We start from the raw sequence: 16,659 nt of genomic DNA, 5'->3' as shown, positions 1-16,659 counted from the left end.
TAGGAGGGCAGTAAAACACTGGAAAAGGTTACCCAGAGAGGTGGGGAAAGCTCCATCCTTGGAGGTTTTCAAGACCTGGCTAGGCAAAGCTTTGGCCAGGATGATCTAGTTGGGGCTGGGATGATTTAGTTGGGAATGGGATGATCTAGTTGGGGATGGTCCTGCTTTGAGCAGGGGTTGGACTAGATGTGACCTCCTGAGGTCCCTTCCAGCCCTAATTTTCCATGGTTCTATTCTTTTCTCTCCCTCCAGCTCTCAGAGCCCATTGGAAGTCAATAAAACAGAGTGCAAGTGCCATAAAAAACAGGTGGGAGGTTATTGGAAGGAAGATCTGGCTTTGCAGCATCTCCTCCTCAGGCAATTGTTCTCAGGCAGTCACCCACCCCTGAAACCCCACTGTTACAACACTTCAGTATTAACCCACAGATAACACTCACCCACCCAAGTAAAGCCGGTATCATGGGGAAGCAATCAGACAGCAGTCTCTGCAGGCCCAGACTGCTATCTCCCCTTCAAGTAAAAAGAGCACAGAATCACAGAAAATGAGGGTTGAAGGGACCTCAGGAGGTCACATCTTGTCCAACCCCCTGCTCAAAGCAGGACCAGCCCCAACCCCAACCCCAACCATTTTGATGTCCTACTTGTGAAACTATTTACACCAACTAGTTACAACAACACATGCTCACACTGAGCCCCCCCACAATATGGTCCCCTCAAGAACTCAGCCCACCTCGCCTCTCTGGTCGCAGGCTCCTAGCTAGAGGCTGGGTTGCCCAGATCTGAGTTAGACAGGACAGGGTATCTGACAGCAGATTATGGCGTGTGTGTGGGCTGGAAGCTCAAACCATGCTGCTCTATAATGGTGAGGGCTCTTCTGCCTAAAGCCACCACTATGGCAGAAAAGTGTCCTACTGGCTTGTGCCTGCAAGTCTAAGCACAGACTTACTGAAGCTACAGAAAAGAAAACCTAGCTAAAAAGAGCCAACCAGGTACAAAGTTAGTGCTTGAAAAATCTGTAACAACTTTATAGCTGGTTTCTATCTAGCTTTAATCTGAAGGTGTGGCAGGGCCCTAGCACAGGACAGAGTATACAATTGTAGCAGAATGAATATGGGCCACCAGCAAGGCCAGATGTGCTCCAGCACAGTGACCCTAACTGATGCTGCCTCTGGAATTACTGCTATTTGCTTTATGTGTAGCTCAGTTTCCTTATCTCTGCATTCAAATTTACCACGCTTGGGAAGAGATTTGAGATCTGTGGGTGAAAGTTGCTATACAAGAACAAAGCATGAATGAATGAATGAATGAAATGTGGAGTTTTCTTCACTGGAAGGTTTTCAAGAAGAGGCTGGCTAGGACTGTCTTGGCGATGGTTTAGAAATGATAAATCCTGCCTCTGTTCAAGGGCTAGACTAGAAGACCTATAATGTCCCTTCAAACCCTGTGATTCAGACAACAGACAGACTAGATCAGGGGTGTCAAAGATATGACCCATGGACCAGGTCCAGGCCATGGGCTGTGGGCAGTGCACATGCCATGTCAGCCCAAGAGCTGTATGCCCAGCAAGTGCATGGGTTGGACCCAGAACTAGGCATGGTACAGGGGGTCCAGGGCATAGGCTGCATGTGGCATCCCAGACCAACCCCTTGTGCTGCCTGCAGTTCTGGATCCAACCCGCATGCCGTGGGGAATGTGGTGCCCATGCTGGCCCTGAGCTCTGGTGTGTGCTGCCTGTGGCATGTGGGCTGGATCCGGTGCCACAGACACTCCAGAGTCTCAGTCTAGCCTGCAAACCAGCTCCGGGACACTCATCTAGCCCCTGGAGCCAGACGAATTTGCCATCTCTGGACTAGACTACAGAAATGAAACAGTATAAATCTGAACTGAGGAAGTGCCAGGTCTACAGCCCTGGAGATGGGGCTACAGAAAAGGTGCAACATAAGCCATGGTTCCACATACCCTCCTCCTATCTCACAATGTGCTTCTTTACCAAACGGAGCACTGCGAGAGGGGAGAAAGATCTTTAGTATCCGTGGTCTCCCTGCTGAGGCTACAGGGAGCTCAGCTGTGGAGGTGGTAGCAGTCGACACCAAGAAGGAGACCACCATTGTTTCACACCACAGGTTACTGAGCAGCTGGTAGAGGGTAACAGCTTTTAGCCAAGTTTATTATTTAGCTAATGAAAATAAAAATAAGGCCACCCAAAATAATGGGTGGTCTAAAACCACTGTCAGCCATTCACAATCCCCCTTTCTTCCAACCCTTCATATAAAAAGGTTACAACTCAAGGGCGCCACTATAACTCTTGTGATAATCTTTCTCTCACTTAGCAGATGGAGTCATTTACAGATCCTTAGGTTTAAATGAATGGCTTGCACTGAAAAGGCCAGAGTCTACGCGACTGGCAGGTTTTGCAGTGTTGATAGCCTGGAAAATGCTTAGCAGGGGAAGAAGTTGGCAGTGAGAGTTCATGGACGTGGTGCCTGTGCCCTCTGCCAGGGAAATAACAAGGCTGAAATCCTGGAGCTAGATAGGGCCAAACTGTTCACAGCAAACAATTTAATTGATGAATGTTCTGAATTGCCCAGAGCAGGCTTAGACTTTGACTCATCTGTTAGGTTGTTTGAAATCAATTGGCAAAATGTTCATACAAACATATGTCAGTCTTGGGGTTACTCCCCCCCTGACACCTGCCAAAATTGCCATCTTAGACATTCACTATGCAGAATTCACCTGTCTATGCCATGCAACTGGTTAGCAAGGTCACGTGCTATTGTTTTGGGTCCTTACGCCATTAAGTCCTTTGAGGCGGCTGCACTAATGCTAACTAGTATACAAATACTTATTTGCACAAATATGTGCAGTTCTTTCCCTTTCTGCCAACAGTCTTGTGACTGCAAACTCACTTGTGCATTTGCCCATTGGAAGTCAATAAAACAGAGTGCAAGTGCCATAAAAAACAGGTGGGAGGTTATTGGAAGGAAGATCTGGATTTGCAGCATTTGACCCGGCTTTGCTTATAGCCAACACTGAAGAGGCTGGACAAGGAGAAAGTGGAAGACAGTGAGACAAGATGGCTATTAATCATAATTAGACACTCTGCAGTGAGCAAAAGCCCTCTTGCTTGCTGTGTCCAAAGAGCCTGATTTGAAATTACTGAGCATCACCACTATCCAGACAAACTTATATTCTCTTGTTTTGGGGCAGCCCCAAGTTCTTATCCTTTGCTGGCTGCAGGTCCCAGTTTGCACCCTGGATAGCCCAACATTTGATGTAAAGCCTCAATAGGGAGTCTCTGATATACGGGTAAGTATTCTCAAGAGGCAAGGCTTACAGCCCCAGATAAGAGACCTGCTGTTTGTCCTTCTGGTCCCAAGGCTGTTGCATTAACACTGATGTTTGTAAATCATTGTCGGGCTCTGGGTCTGTGTCCAGCAAGCCCCAAACTGCACCTGCCAGTCAGTCCTGCCTCATGCTTTGTTTGTGACTTGGGGTAGCACTTGTGTTGCTTGCACACACAACCTCCACTGGCTCAGTGATGGTTTTGATCCTAGGGGAGATCCTAGGCATTTTCAAAGCCCAGAAGCACTGCCATGAAGCACGCACAGTCATCTTGCCCCTGCTTGGCACACGCTAAATCCCAGAGGTAAAGCAATGTATACCCCTGAGCGTGGTGTGGACCCCATGAGCACCCTCGAGGCAGAGACAGTAGGTGCATGCTCAGGGTGCTCTAAAGTGGCTACAGTGCCTCAACCTGGGGTGCATAGGGCAGACACGGGGGGAGGAAAGAGGGGTTTCTCAGCAGCATGCTAGGCAGAGAGGCAGCATAGCCCCTATATCACTCAGATGCTTCTGCAAATTTTACCCCAGTGCAGGGTTTTGCCCATCTCTCCCTGTCTGCCTTCCATCTGGCCTCCACACCTGCTTGTGCGCTTCGAGACTGCTATTTGTCAGTCTCCTCCTGACCCGTGGACCGCCGTCTGTATTGCCTGTCTCAAAGGCTGATAAATAAATACCTCTCACCAGCACTAAATCTCTTTTAAAAAAAGGAGAGAGGGAAAAAGCGGAGGCATGATAGTCAGGGAAATAAAGTAGTTGTCATAAACCTGATTGCACTGGAAATGGGGGCTCTGAGCAAAGTTTATCCCTGATGTTGTTATTCTTTTCAGTCTCAGCACCATGCTGAAGAGAAGTTTAAGCTCACTTTTTAAGACCCATTTTACTCAAATTCACCTGTCTCCCCCAGAAATAACAGAAATAATCTTTTTTATCCAGCTGGGCTTTTTCCTACAGAAATTTGTTTCCATTAACCTGTTCCCTTTTGTTCTCTTAAAAAGCACATTTTGAATAATAACAGGGCAAAAAAAAAACAACCCAAGTTGCATGGTACCGAAAAAAAGTGCTTGACTGCACCTCTTTATACAAAAATTCTCTCTCTCGATGGATGGGAGAAAACTCTTTTAATGGGATCGAGGTGAATATGAGAAAGAAAAATTCCTGGAGCTCTACGTAGCTAGTCATTTCAGCAGCAAACACATGGCAAACTCTAGTCTTAGAAAACTAAATTACACTGGCGATGTGAACCTAATGTTCTCTTTCTGCTTTGTAAAACACAATTCTGTGCAAGCCGGGCTGAAAGTCGATGCTCTATTTCTGCTTTGGGAGAAATAAAAGGAAGAAAGCCTCTCTGCATTCCTTAACATTCAATAGGAGAATGCAAATTCATTGTAGACAAGAAACCCACCCAGTTCTCTCTTCCAAAGCTGTGTTTTAGAGGGAAGGGTCATCATTCAGGAGTCAAGAGATGCCCATGATTACTGCATAGCCAAGCGGGTCGTATATCGTGTTGAGGGAGGGGAGGAGACAGGAATTTTTCAAGAATTCAGCTTGATTCAACCATTTTCAAGCTACTCCCTGTTCAGCAAATAAGGATACTTGGCTACTAATTCACATGCGTACTGTAGGGTAGACACAGCTACCTACCTGCAAATCTGAGCGAGTATTTTGGAAGGCTGGATACCTTAATATATAATCCGAACACTGCCAGTTTTTCACTTGTGATTTTTCTTTACATGTAACAAAACACCAAAGAGGTTTAGAAATAACAAAGGCAGCATTTGCCAAATGTTGTATTTGTTTACTTCTGTTCAACGAGCTGCTCCTCGCAGCAGGGTCTGCAAAGCGCTGCTCCCTCTCTGAATTCACTACAGACAATAACACTTTGCAGCTCGGGTTTTTTCTCCTAACTCGCTTAAAGACGTGATCCATTTGCAAAGTGCAGATCTGGTTCTGAGCTGGGGTTCTGAATACATTCTGAATTTGCAGGATGTCTGGATTGGGCAGCGCGGGCCCATCTCTAATCATTTACGGACACGATTCTCGAGGTAAACCCAGATGCAGCCAGCGCGACGACAGGGTGGTGTGGCCCAGGGCACGCTGCTGGGACTGCCTTGTGTAACACTTCTTACGACTGAAGACCAGGTCGGGCTACAAAATGCTCCCCTGGTTGTACAAGTTCTCAAGACACGTGGCCAAGTACACTGACTGCCACGTGGGAGATTTTTGCTATGGTGTATCCTACTCCCAGCGCACTCCAACAAGAGGGCAGAGCCAACTGTTTCACCCATGCATTGCTTCTTCATGGAGGTGAACGAGGTACACAGTTGGACTGCACCCTGAACAGGGGCCTTTTCAGAATGATACCAGGCTGTGTGAGTTTTCAGAAAGCAATGGGAGAGACCCTTTTCTGGATCACTGCCCTTATCCATGCCATGGTATTCACTGGCCCAGAACTTTTTTGGGAATCCAAAGCTGTGAGATCACCCTCGCACATTGTTTCCACGTACCCAGACGCCACCAATGACGGGTGTGACCCACCTGTGCAGTCCTCCCCCACTGCCCGGTCTTCCCCAGCCCTTCCACCCCTACCTGTGCACTACAGGTCTGACTGAAAAGGTCACCTCTTACCTTCCTGCCTGTGCTTTGCTGCTGGTTCCTGACATCAGAAAGCTGCAGTCCAAAGGATTTTTCTTCAACTAAAGTCATGAAGGTTGTCTACTCAGTCTTTTTTTTTTGCTGACAGGCACAGTGGGTGCAACATTAGGGATCCTTGAGGATGGGTCACCAAGCCCAGCGCTTCAACTGCAAGGAAAAATATAAAGAGGGAAATACATCAGAGGTGTAAAAAAAAGAAAAGAAAAGAAAAAGAAGTTGGTGAAAACAATGGATCAATCACCAGAGAGAGAGAATATAATGGATCAGAGACAATGGGAAAGACATCAAACATGAACCAAAATAGGACAAAAGGGACTCATATCAGCTATAAGATCAGCTGTTGGAGGTGGTAAATCAACAGGAAAAACAAACCAGCCATTGTAGAGGAGGAAGTACAAAGGAGATATCAGAAATGAGGGAGCAGAGGGGGGACGTGGAATAGAGGTAAAAACAATGGGAGAAATGCAGAATAGCGACTGAAGGAGATGGGCTGGCTTGGACAAGCACGGTGCGTCTGGGGCTCACAGAGATCATCAGTGACCTGACGAAGGACTAGTCAATGGACTAATAGTAACTGTTAAATTAGATATAGGGGCACAGGTCAATGTACACTGGAGCGGTGGGTCCTCAGTACGTCTGAAAACCAGTCTTGTGCAGATTTTAAACAGTCTTAAAATACATACACTGGCCTCTTGTGCCAGCCCTGCAGGCCCAGAAACAGGCACAAGAAGCAAGGGGGGGCTCCCACTTCTATACAGAAAATCATAGGGGCTAGGGTCACAAGCCAACAGGCCAAAGGGGGGGAACAGGTCAAAGGCAAGCAAATATCAACACGGCGCTAACAAACACTCAGCACCTTAATTTCCCCCCCACACACAGAGTGTCCCCAAGCAAATCTTTAGTCCCTAGAGCGCTCAAACAGCAGCTGGCAGCTGCCCCCAAGTCTGATCCCAGCTCCGTCAGCCCACAGCCCTGGTTGACTGAGCCAGTGAGACTCCAGCTCCAGTGTGCACTCCTCCGTGCAGGACTGACCCGGCTCTACCCACACACTGCTCTCTCTTACCCCAGTCTCAACACCCCTGGCGGTTTCTGGGAGTTGCAGTCCAAACGAACAGTCAGCCCAACCCTGCAGACTGCCCCCTGGTTCATCCTGCTGCTACACACATTATATTCACATTATGTTACCCACCCCCCTTTTAACTGCATGCGCCCCCACATCCAACTAAAGTTACACCTTATAGTCCCTAAGCAACCTGGGAGCTCTCCGCACTCACTGTTGTCAACATCTGGATTCAGGGGTGTGGACCCTCACTGGCACTGGTAGGTTTTGGGTATCCCCTGTTGTACCTAACCTTGATCTTATCCCAGATGCTCATTCATCCTCATTATCATTTCCATGAGCCCGCAGATCCCACCCTATGTTTCTTGGTCCAGAAGCATCCTCTGGCTGCGCTCTATGGGGGGCTGTATTAGTAAAGGTTCTGTTGTGAGACCTCTGCCAACATTTTGGCTGCTGACGAGCATGTCTCCCTAGCGCCTTTGTCAGGCCAGGGTCTCTGTCCTGCGAACACACATAGGATTTCTTCTGATCATAGCACACTACAGATGTTTGTCCACCAGGCCTGCTTGCCAGCTCATATAACACCTCAGGGCACCTATACATGTGACGGAGCTCTGCTCCGACGTGCTAATTGTGTCCAAGCAGGTTCAATTAATCAAGTCTGCTGCAGCGTGCTAATTAGCACACTCCAGCAGCCTCCACATCACCTGTATTCAGTGCCCCCGTGTTTCAAAATGGTGGTGGGGGCGCTTTAACTAAAGCTCGTTGAACATGCTTTAGTTACAGTGCCCCTACCACCATTTTGAAGAGCAGGATACTGAATACACATGACACTGTGGGCACTGCAATTAGAGCAGCTCTCAGAGCTGGTCTAATCAAAGTGCCCCACGCCTCCACCCCACAGCACGTGTATAGACACTCTCAGGCAACTTCCTAATGACTGTATAAGGGCCGCTGAACTCCTTACATAGCTTTTGGCACTGACCCTGCCCTCCTAGTTTGGTTCTGTACCCACGCCAACTCTCCCATTTCATACACCAGTGACCCTGAGGTCATAGTAGTTTTTTTTTCCTTTGTGTGGCTCCAGCCTGATGTCTCTTAACAGCTTGGCTAAATGAACTAGATATCCTCCATCTTTGTAACATATTCAGATGGATTGTTAAATTCTTCTGATATAGTTACTCCAGAAACAACATCAACAGGCAGGCAAATCTCCCATCCAACCCCTCCCCATATATGCTATATATCCTGTAGATGACTGCACACTGCTCCAGTAGGCCATCATGACATAAGGGAGTATCTCATTCCACTCCATCTGATTGTCTTTCATCAGGGAGGACAGCAAGTCAACCAGAGTATGCTTGAATCTTTCCACTAATCCATCAAATTGGGGGTGATACCATGTGGTGCAGTTTTGTTGATTTCCAGAAGGTCACACATATGTTGAAATAGTTGAGATTTAAAATTCCTCCCCTGGTCAGTGTGTAGGGATCATTGTACATGATGGTAACACACAAATCTCTCAACAAACACTTTTGCCACAGTCTGAGCTTCCTGATCAGGGCAAGAGTATGCCTCTGCCCACTTGGAAAACTAGTCAGCCACTACTAAAACATACTTGTTTCTATGTGGTGTAATGGGTAGGGGACCCAGGATATGCATTGCTATCCATTCCAGGGGTTGGCCAGCCTGGATGAAGACCATGGGGACCCTGGGACTTCTCTTCAGTCTTTTTTGGGCACCACACACCTCACATGACCTGCACCAGTCCTCAGTAGATTTTATCCAACCCAACCAGAAATACCAAGACCGGACCTTGTGAGAGATCTCCATGCCCAAATGATCCCCCAGTACTGGAATCATATAGTGATTGCAAAATTGTCGGTACTTCCTTCCCTAGTACCACTGTTTGAATAAGCTTGGCTCTTTGCACAGATTATGGAAGTTTTCACACCAATACTCCTTGCCCAATGCTTAGCTCAGGCCATACTACCTGATACCCCTTCAGGCACAGATGACATTGCCCTTCTTCAGGGAACTCCTCACTATCGATTTTCTTCTACTTTATTAGTTTTGCAATGTCAGCATCTTCCTGTTGTCTTTACACTGATCTGCCAAGCTTCTGGCTTCCCCTGTATTCGGGGTTGGTTCACCCCTGGCTGTCTCTATTGCTGACAGTGGCTGTACGCCCACTGCTTCAGCTTTATGTTCAATTTCCACTATGCGAGGCCTACGGGACAAGGCATCAGCACTCTGGTGCTGTTTCCCAGGGCTACACACTATTTGGTAGTCAAACTCAGCCATCTGTTCTAGCCATCTAGCCAGCTGTCCTTCAGGTTGTTGGAAATTGTGTAGCTACTGGAGAGAACAGTGGTCTGTTTTTAATGTGAAGCATCTCCCAAGGAGAAAGTATCAAAAATGCTTGGTAAAAGTCACCACAGCAAGCAATTCCTTTCTTGTAGTTGCACATTGGCGCTCAGCTTTATTTAAGGCTCAGGTTTCATAGGCTAGTACCTTCTCCTGGCCTCTTTCAACTTGTGACAAAACAGCTCCGATGCCAACATCAGTTGCATCAGTGTCCAACAAGAAGGGTAACTTAGGGTTTGGATATGCTAAGATAGGGAATGACATTAACTACCGCTTTAACGCTATAAAGGCATCTTGACATACCCTGGTCCAAATGAACTTTGCTGTACTGGAGAGCTTACGTAAGGGGCTTGCAATGGTAGCAAAATCTGCCACAAATCTTCTATAATAGGAAGCTAGACCCAAGAAGCTGCACAGTTCTCTTACATTTCAAGGTACTGGCTAGACCTTAACAGCCTCCACCTTCTCTGGATCTGGGCTTATCCCCTCCATGCAGATCACATGTCCCAAAAACTTCACTTCCCTGCAGAAAAGCTGACATTTGGCAGGTACAATTGGCTTCCTTCAGCCTCTTAAATACTACTTTCATTTTCTGCAAGTGCTCCTGAAAGGTTTGGCTTATCACAATGATATCATCCAGGTACACCAGGCAGGATGTCCCTTGAAAATCTGCTTACATAATATCCATCAGTCTCTGAAATGTACTAGGAGCATTACATACACCAAGGCATAACATTCAACTCAAAAAGTCCCTTCTTAGTGGAGAAAGCTGTCTTAGCTCTGTCTTCTGGGTGCACTTCCACCTGCCAGTACCCACTAGCCAGATCAAAGGTGGAGAACCATTGAGCTTTGGCCAGGAGGTCCAGCATGTCTTCACTTCAAGATAAGGGGTAGGCATCCTTAATATTAACATCATTCAGTCTACAATAATCCACACAGACTTGCACGCCTCCCCCTTTCTTCTGTACCAGAACCAAAGGCGCAGTCTATGGGCTGACAGAGGGGCTGATGATGCTTCTTTCCTCCATCTCTTGCAGCTAGGATCAAACACCTGCTGGAAATGAATGGTGTAACAGGGAGCTAGAGGCCCCTGTTACTGGAAAGGGAGGCATGCAGCCAAGCCTGCTGCATAACCAGACAAGTGGCTGAGGCAAGGGGTGAGGACCCCAGACTTAAGTAGCACCAGATGAGGAGTAGGCAGCTCACTAGCCCTAGGGGCACACACTTGTGGGAGCCTGCAATTCACCTGATGTTGATAAGGCAACACCCTGGAGATGGATAAGGGTGGCAGACCAGGAGACAGGGGCCTGGCTGGGGGAGCTGAGGTCTCCAAAGGGAGAATGTGCTGGGGTACATGGACCAGAACTGGAATTTGCTGGGCAGTGCAATGAGGACTCCGGAGTAGGAAGGCTCTGGTGTTTACCCAAGGAAGGGAATGACTTTCATGACAGTGATAGCTTGTCTTTCCTTTATGTTTATTCATCCAGGCCAGGGAAGTTTGAGTTACAGTGATAACTCTCCTTCTCTTTATGTTAGTTTACTCAGGGGGATATGGGTATTTTGGTAAAGTGACAGTGCACCTTTTTGTTCAGGGTGCTTGTCCACTTATAGTGGGGAGATTTTGGTTAGGTAGATGACTTATCTTTATGTTATAACTAAACTGGTGGACTGAATGTGACTATCAGGAGAAGAAGAAGATCACAGTATGCCAGAGAGGCACATCAGGAAGTCCTTCCAGGAGCAGGGGAATGAGTTCCAGAGGAGCCAAGTTGCACAAGATTGGAAGCAAAGGCAGAAGGGAAGAGTTGGGGCCACAAGGGCCAGAGCCCACAACCTGGGAAGGACAGACTGCAGTAGGTTACAGGCCATGTGGGCCAATCCTTTACTAGAGAGAGAGAACAGCAAGATCTTATAAAGGAGGATAGGGTAAGATGCTGCATTTATTGATTAAGCGCTTAATACACCCCCCCCCACATTCATACCCCAATTTCTATTCTGCACTGGTATACATTACCAGTCTTACTAGTGCATGGATCAACTTAGTGGCCAGCTAAGTTGATCACGAGTAGGAGCCAGGCTCCTGCCAGTCCATCTCATTAGACGAACCAATGCTCCAGGATGACATACAGAACAAGACACAGGATGACAAGTGGTGAAGGCCAACAGGGGTTTGGCTCAGAAGCCAAGGCCACCTGACAGTGGGGCTAAGGTGACTAGATAAAAGGAGGCAAAGCTGGGAAGGCTAAGGTTCCTATGAGGACTCTGAGGCCTGAAGGGCCAAACAATCAGTGATGGTAACTGGTAACACCTGCAAGGCATGGGGATGGGTGTAGCGGAGGTCAGAGGCCATGAACACAGCCCCTAAGGCACTTGGCATCCCCAGACGCCAGCAGAGAGTGACTGGACTAGGTTCCTTCTAGGCCTTGGGCAGCCTCCCATACTCTTCTCTTCAAACAGCGTCAAGGTGTGGCAGGTCAGTGAGAGGGAAGGGCCCAAGTGAAGTGGCAGGAGTTGGGCAGTCACCAGAGGGTGTCACAGCACTGCTTGACCCCAGCTGTGCCACAAATGGGTACTTTTCGAGGCCCCTGTTTGACAGCTGTGGCGTTGCCAGTATTAATCTGGTGCTTTGTTAAGCCTGTCTGTATGCCCTAGGCCATGGTCTCCAAGGCTGAGTACATCTGCATATTCCAATAGGACTTTTGGCACTGCTCTCACTTACTCAGGCTCCAGACCATGATGACTTGACTTGAACTCATGTTCCAATTTTCCTGCATTTCACTGAAGGCTATCAACTGGCGCTCAAAGGTTTTGGCTCTTGTCTGACCTCAGTAACCTTACAGCAATGAACCCCTCTGATCCAGGGTTCTTCTGCAGGACAGCCACACCCATCTCATATGTCCCAATTATGGTGCCCTGATATGTGACCTGTGGTTTTGTGGATGCATTAGCAACACACAGAGGAATTTCACCCCTGTGGCTCTTACCTACGGCAGTTCCCACTAGCAATCCCGATTCATCAGGGGTTTCTGGGAGTTGCAGTCCAAATTAACAGTCAACACAGCTCTGCAGACTGCTCCCAGTTCCTCCGGGTGTTACACATATTACATTCACATTACACTCTTAAGTGACTACAGGATCCTACTGTCTTTGCCTTGACTCCATCTGCCCAGTTCCTCCCCTGTGTCATCCTCCCCTTCTGGTTGTTCTTCTCTTAACTTGAGTTATAAGCATTTCTGGGCAGGGTCTCCATATTTACCTACATTACAAAGCAACGTTCCCATCTGGGGTGCCAGAGAATGAATAAAGAAGTACAGAACAACAGTGGCCACGATGCAGGCATGACCTAGGATATATTTCAGAGAGAAAACACACACTCTGTGTACGATTTAGGAAAGCAGGGCACTTAATTAAATGTCAGAGTGATGGACAGAGCTGGGACAAGCCTCGAACAAATATCAGAGAGATGGACAACCTCAGACAGGCACAGAGAGATGGATGGATCTGGGACGAGCACTAGGCCTCACCCCCAGCAATGTCAGAAGCACTGTAGCTAGGAGCCTGTTTAAATACAGCTGTTCCTCACATAATTTTGGCACTGTTTCTCTGACCAATATAAGCAAGGAATGCTTCCAGAGTGTTCTGCCTGCCAAATGCACCATTGATTAAGGGATACATAGTCTGATTTTACTATGCTTGGTCACAAAATTCACGTCCCTATTTCTCAGGGAAACTGGACTACAGCTCTGCATTTTAAACTCAGATTTAATTAGCATCTCTCTGATCAAACTGTGGACAGCACTCACAGAAGACCCCCACCCTCCCCTTCCAATGCAGACATCAGAGAAGACAGGCAGACAAAAGAAAGACAACTGAGGGATGGAAGGAGAACAGAGATACAGAATAAATGCTAGTGAGTTGTGAGAAACCAAGACCTAATATTACAGAGGAAATGCAAGGGGCATCTACTTGGCAATCTGTAAGTCATCAGAAGAATGGAAAACATAATTGAATAATCAATCAGAAAGACAAGGTTGAGAAGTGTCACAGCAAAACAATTGATACTTGGAGGTCAGTCATGAAACCTAAGATCTAAACTAGAAAGAGGAGGACAATAGTGAAAGAACAATGGGTTTTTAAGGTGCCGCCATTACGAGAGGTGTTTTCATGCAGGTATTTGAATGTTGGTTCAGTGTTTAGGTAAGTGTTTAGAGTCCTGTAAATGGCAGAAGAAAAAATCATGGAAGGGACTTTGGAAGAATGAATCTGCTATCCACAGCTAGTGTTGAGTGAAAGGCTGAAAAGGAGAGATTTTAAGGACTCCATTTTGGAGAGCGATCATAAAAGTGATACGGTGGAGTTCCATATTGACTTCCTCTCCAAGATTTTAATTTAGAGGCAAAGTTTTCGGCTCCCCCTCCACCCACATCAAAGGGGAAGTCCTGCAAACTCTACCTGAGATCTGCAAGTAAGCTTTGGTTCTTTCCAGGTCAGATGCCATCACTACCCAGTCTGACTTGGCAAACGTCTCATCTGGGTGAGGTTTAGAGGCAGCTGAGATGTACGTGCTACACAACCCGTGATCTCAATTTTGCAAAGAGAATTTACTTAATAATTCTGTTAAGCAAGCACAAGCCAAAATAGAGTACAGCCCATTCTCCAATGGCTGAGTTCCCTAGTGACATCAGCTGAAAGTATCATATTTTCTTACCTACAACATGCTCTCCCCGCAAAGAAACCCCCCAAAAGCAGCTGCTGGGAATTTCTGTGTGTGTTATATGTGATAACTATGGTAAGAAGAGTTTCTGCCAGTTATTGTCAAGGGAAGCAGAACAATGAGCAGGCTCTGCTCTAGCTCTTGCTACTCAGTTATTTGCCACAAGGAAAGATCTTTTTTTCCCTCATTCTTCTTTTCAAAACCAAGGTGTGCATTATATTTTGGCCATGAGTATGCCAAAATATGTTAATATGATCTTTTTTGAGGAGGGGAGGTCACAAAACTAGACTAAAAATTCTTTCTGCACTCAGAGAACAGACTGACTTAACACCGAGTCATTTGTACCATCACTTCTCTGAACTTCACCTTACGAAGACATCACATAGTCTACCCAGCAGTAGTTTGAGCTTAGCAATTAGAGCTGAATGAACGACTCATAATGAATAATCTGCTTGTCAGATTTCACCTCGGTTTATGTACACGAAATGTTCACACACAGATTGCAAAGTTCTCACATTTATTTGTTAATAGAAATAATATGCGATTTTCCCCCCATGCAAATATCAACCTAACAGTTTATTGAAAATATTCCATATTCAAAATTCATGCCATGTTGATGAGAGACATAAGCTAAGTGGTTCTGCTTCTGCTCCCTGATTGGAGGACTTATGAAACAAAAGCCACACACTGAATTTCCAACCTGGCTATCAAACACACACGCTGGAATTTGTTTTTAGTGAGAAGTCGGCCTTTGGGTTGCATGATTACTTCTCTGGAGATCTGGTGCTGGTCACCAGTTAAGCATTCAGCCATTCCCAGAGGATAAAGTGGAGAAGGCCACAAATGCTGCTAACCTGAAACTTGCTGGCAAGTCTGAATATCCATCCTCCTCCCACACAATGTGCTTAGCTATCTTGCCAGGGGAGCAAGCCTGAGCAGGGAAAAAGCAGACTAAAGTCTGCAGACTGGCATCTAGTAGTGGGATTAATGTTGGTGCCAATGTTGAGGACAAAGTGTTCCCCAATGTCTATTAGGCTACTGTGCTGTCACAGAAATCACTCCAGCTGCCCTTCTTAAGAAAAGCCCCCAGGGTACAAAGTCTCCAAAGGGTGTTAATTTATATTCCACTGCATCATCTTTGGGGAATCAGCCCTATTCATGGATGGATCCATAATGTACGAAAGCTGGGTGCAGCGCAATACATAGCCCCTCTGAGCATGGAGCCCCTGGGGTGATGGGGGTATACCAGGGAGCTGGGCAGAAAGCAGGTGCATGAAGGGAGGATCCTGCCTCTTGCTGAAACCACTGCTGCAGTCCACAGCTGGCCTGAAGGCAAGGTGGGGGCCAGGGCCACTGCTGCCCTGCTATGGTCGGGGACTGTGGAGAGCAGCTGCATGGGGAGCCGAGTGCCAGTGGCTGCAGCGAGCAGGTTCCTCCTTCCAGTGCTTGCTCCTTGCTCGCCTCCCGCCCCCCCATATTCCCTGATGGCCAGGAGAAGGAGCAACCTGCTCACCACCACTGCTCTCCGTGGCTGAGCCAGGTTCTCTGCACAACTGAGCTGCTCCCTGAAGCATGAGGACAGCAGCAGGGGCAGCAGTGCTCACACCAATGCAACCCCATGGCTCCTGTCTCTAGCAGGGCCAGATTAGATCTAGGATGTCTCTCCTCTTACAGTGCCCCGTGCACTGGAAGGTGTAATGCCCCCCGCTTATAATGCACCTGCCCAGCTGCTGATTTATCCTGGAGCAATGACACAGGAGGGGAGACAGAAAGAGGTAAGAAGTCAGAGGGCAGGAGGAACCTCAGGACCATCACTCAAGCATCTGGAGCAGAACACAGAGATGATCACTGGGGCAGAGATAAGAATGAGGGGAGCAAGCACCAAAGACAGCAGCAGTTTGACACCTCCCTCTACCCGTAGACTGGCAAGAAATGGTTTTGGGGTTTTTTTCCATGTACGAACATCTCATTGTTTTTAAATAAGCCATGAAGCTCCTGGAATCAGGGTGGCCTTAGCTGCCTAGTTGTGGAAGGCAAAGCTGGAGCTGAAGGCAGCCTCCTGGCAGGATTTTATAAAGGCCTCTCAAGCTCCCGGTGATCTGTAGCTGCGGAAAACAAACACAGCCTGATACAAATGCAGAGCGCGCCCATCACACAGGTACACTCAATTACCGATTCATCAGCCCAAGTGAACTTGAAGGGCTTTTCAAACTCTACAGGAATTGAAATTAAAAGAAAAAAATCTTCTAGGGGGATAATACTCCGTGACACAGAGAGAGGCAGGCTCATTTTGCGATCTGCTTCAGCCTGGAGTGGGTAGAAGCTGTAGCCCTTAGTAAGCTTGTAAGGGAAGGACGGTCTGAGAGGATGAGACTGAACTATTCTTGTTCTTCCAAAGGTGACCTAAGACTGGGGATGGAGATAATATTGGGGCTGATGTGCATCTTCTATTCCTTTCTGATGTCAAAAAAAAAAAAAAAAAGCCTGAAAAGGTCTTCCCTGCTCACATACAACCCCCCCCCCC

The 16,659-nt window shown here is 47.3% G+C and overlaps 1 protein-coding gene across 1 annotated transcript in view; it reads right to left on the bottom strand.

The window, feature by feature from the left end:
- The window catches only part of ELFN1 (extracellular leucine rich repeat and fibronectin type III domain containing 1), a 175,710-nt gene that overhangs the window by 80,013 nt on the left and 79,038 nt on the right, over positions 1 to 16,659 (bottom strand). Inside the window, exon 2 of the mRNA XM_019512947.1 lies at positions 5,968 to 6,141. The gene's annotated coding sequence lies outside the window, so the exon portion shown is untranslated. The remainder of the gene's footprint in view (positions 1 to 5,967; positions 6,142 to 16,659) is intronic.

Source organism: Gavialis gangeticus, unplaced genomic scaffold (genome assembly GCF_001723915.1).
Source record: "Gavialis gangeticus isolate Ggan-Ray unplaced genomic scaffold, GavGan_comp1, whole genome shotgun sequence".
NCBI lineage: Eukaryota > Metazoa > Chordata > Crocodylia > Gavialidae > Gavialis > Gavialis gangeticus.
The sequence above is the reverse complement of the archived record's forward strand: the minus strand, read 5'-3'. Positions and strand labels throughout refer to the sequence as shown.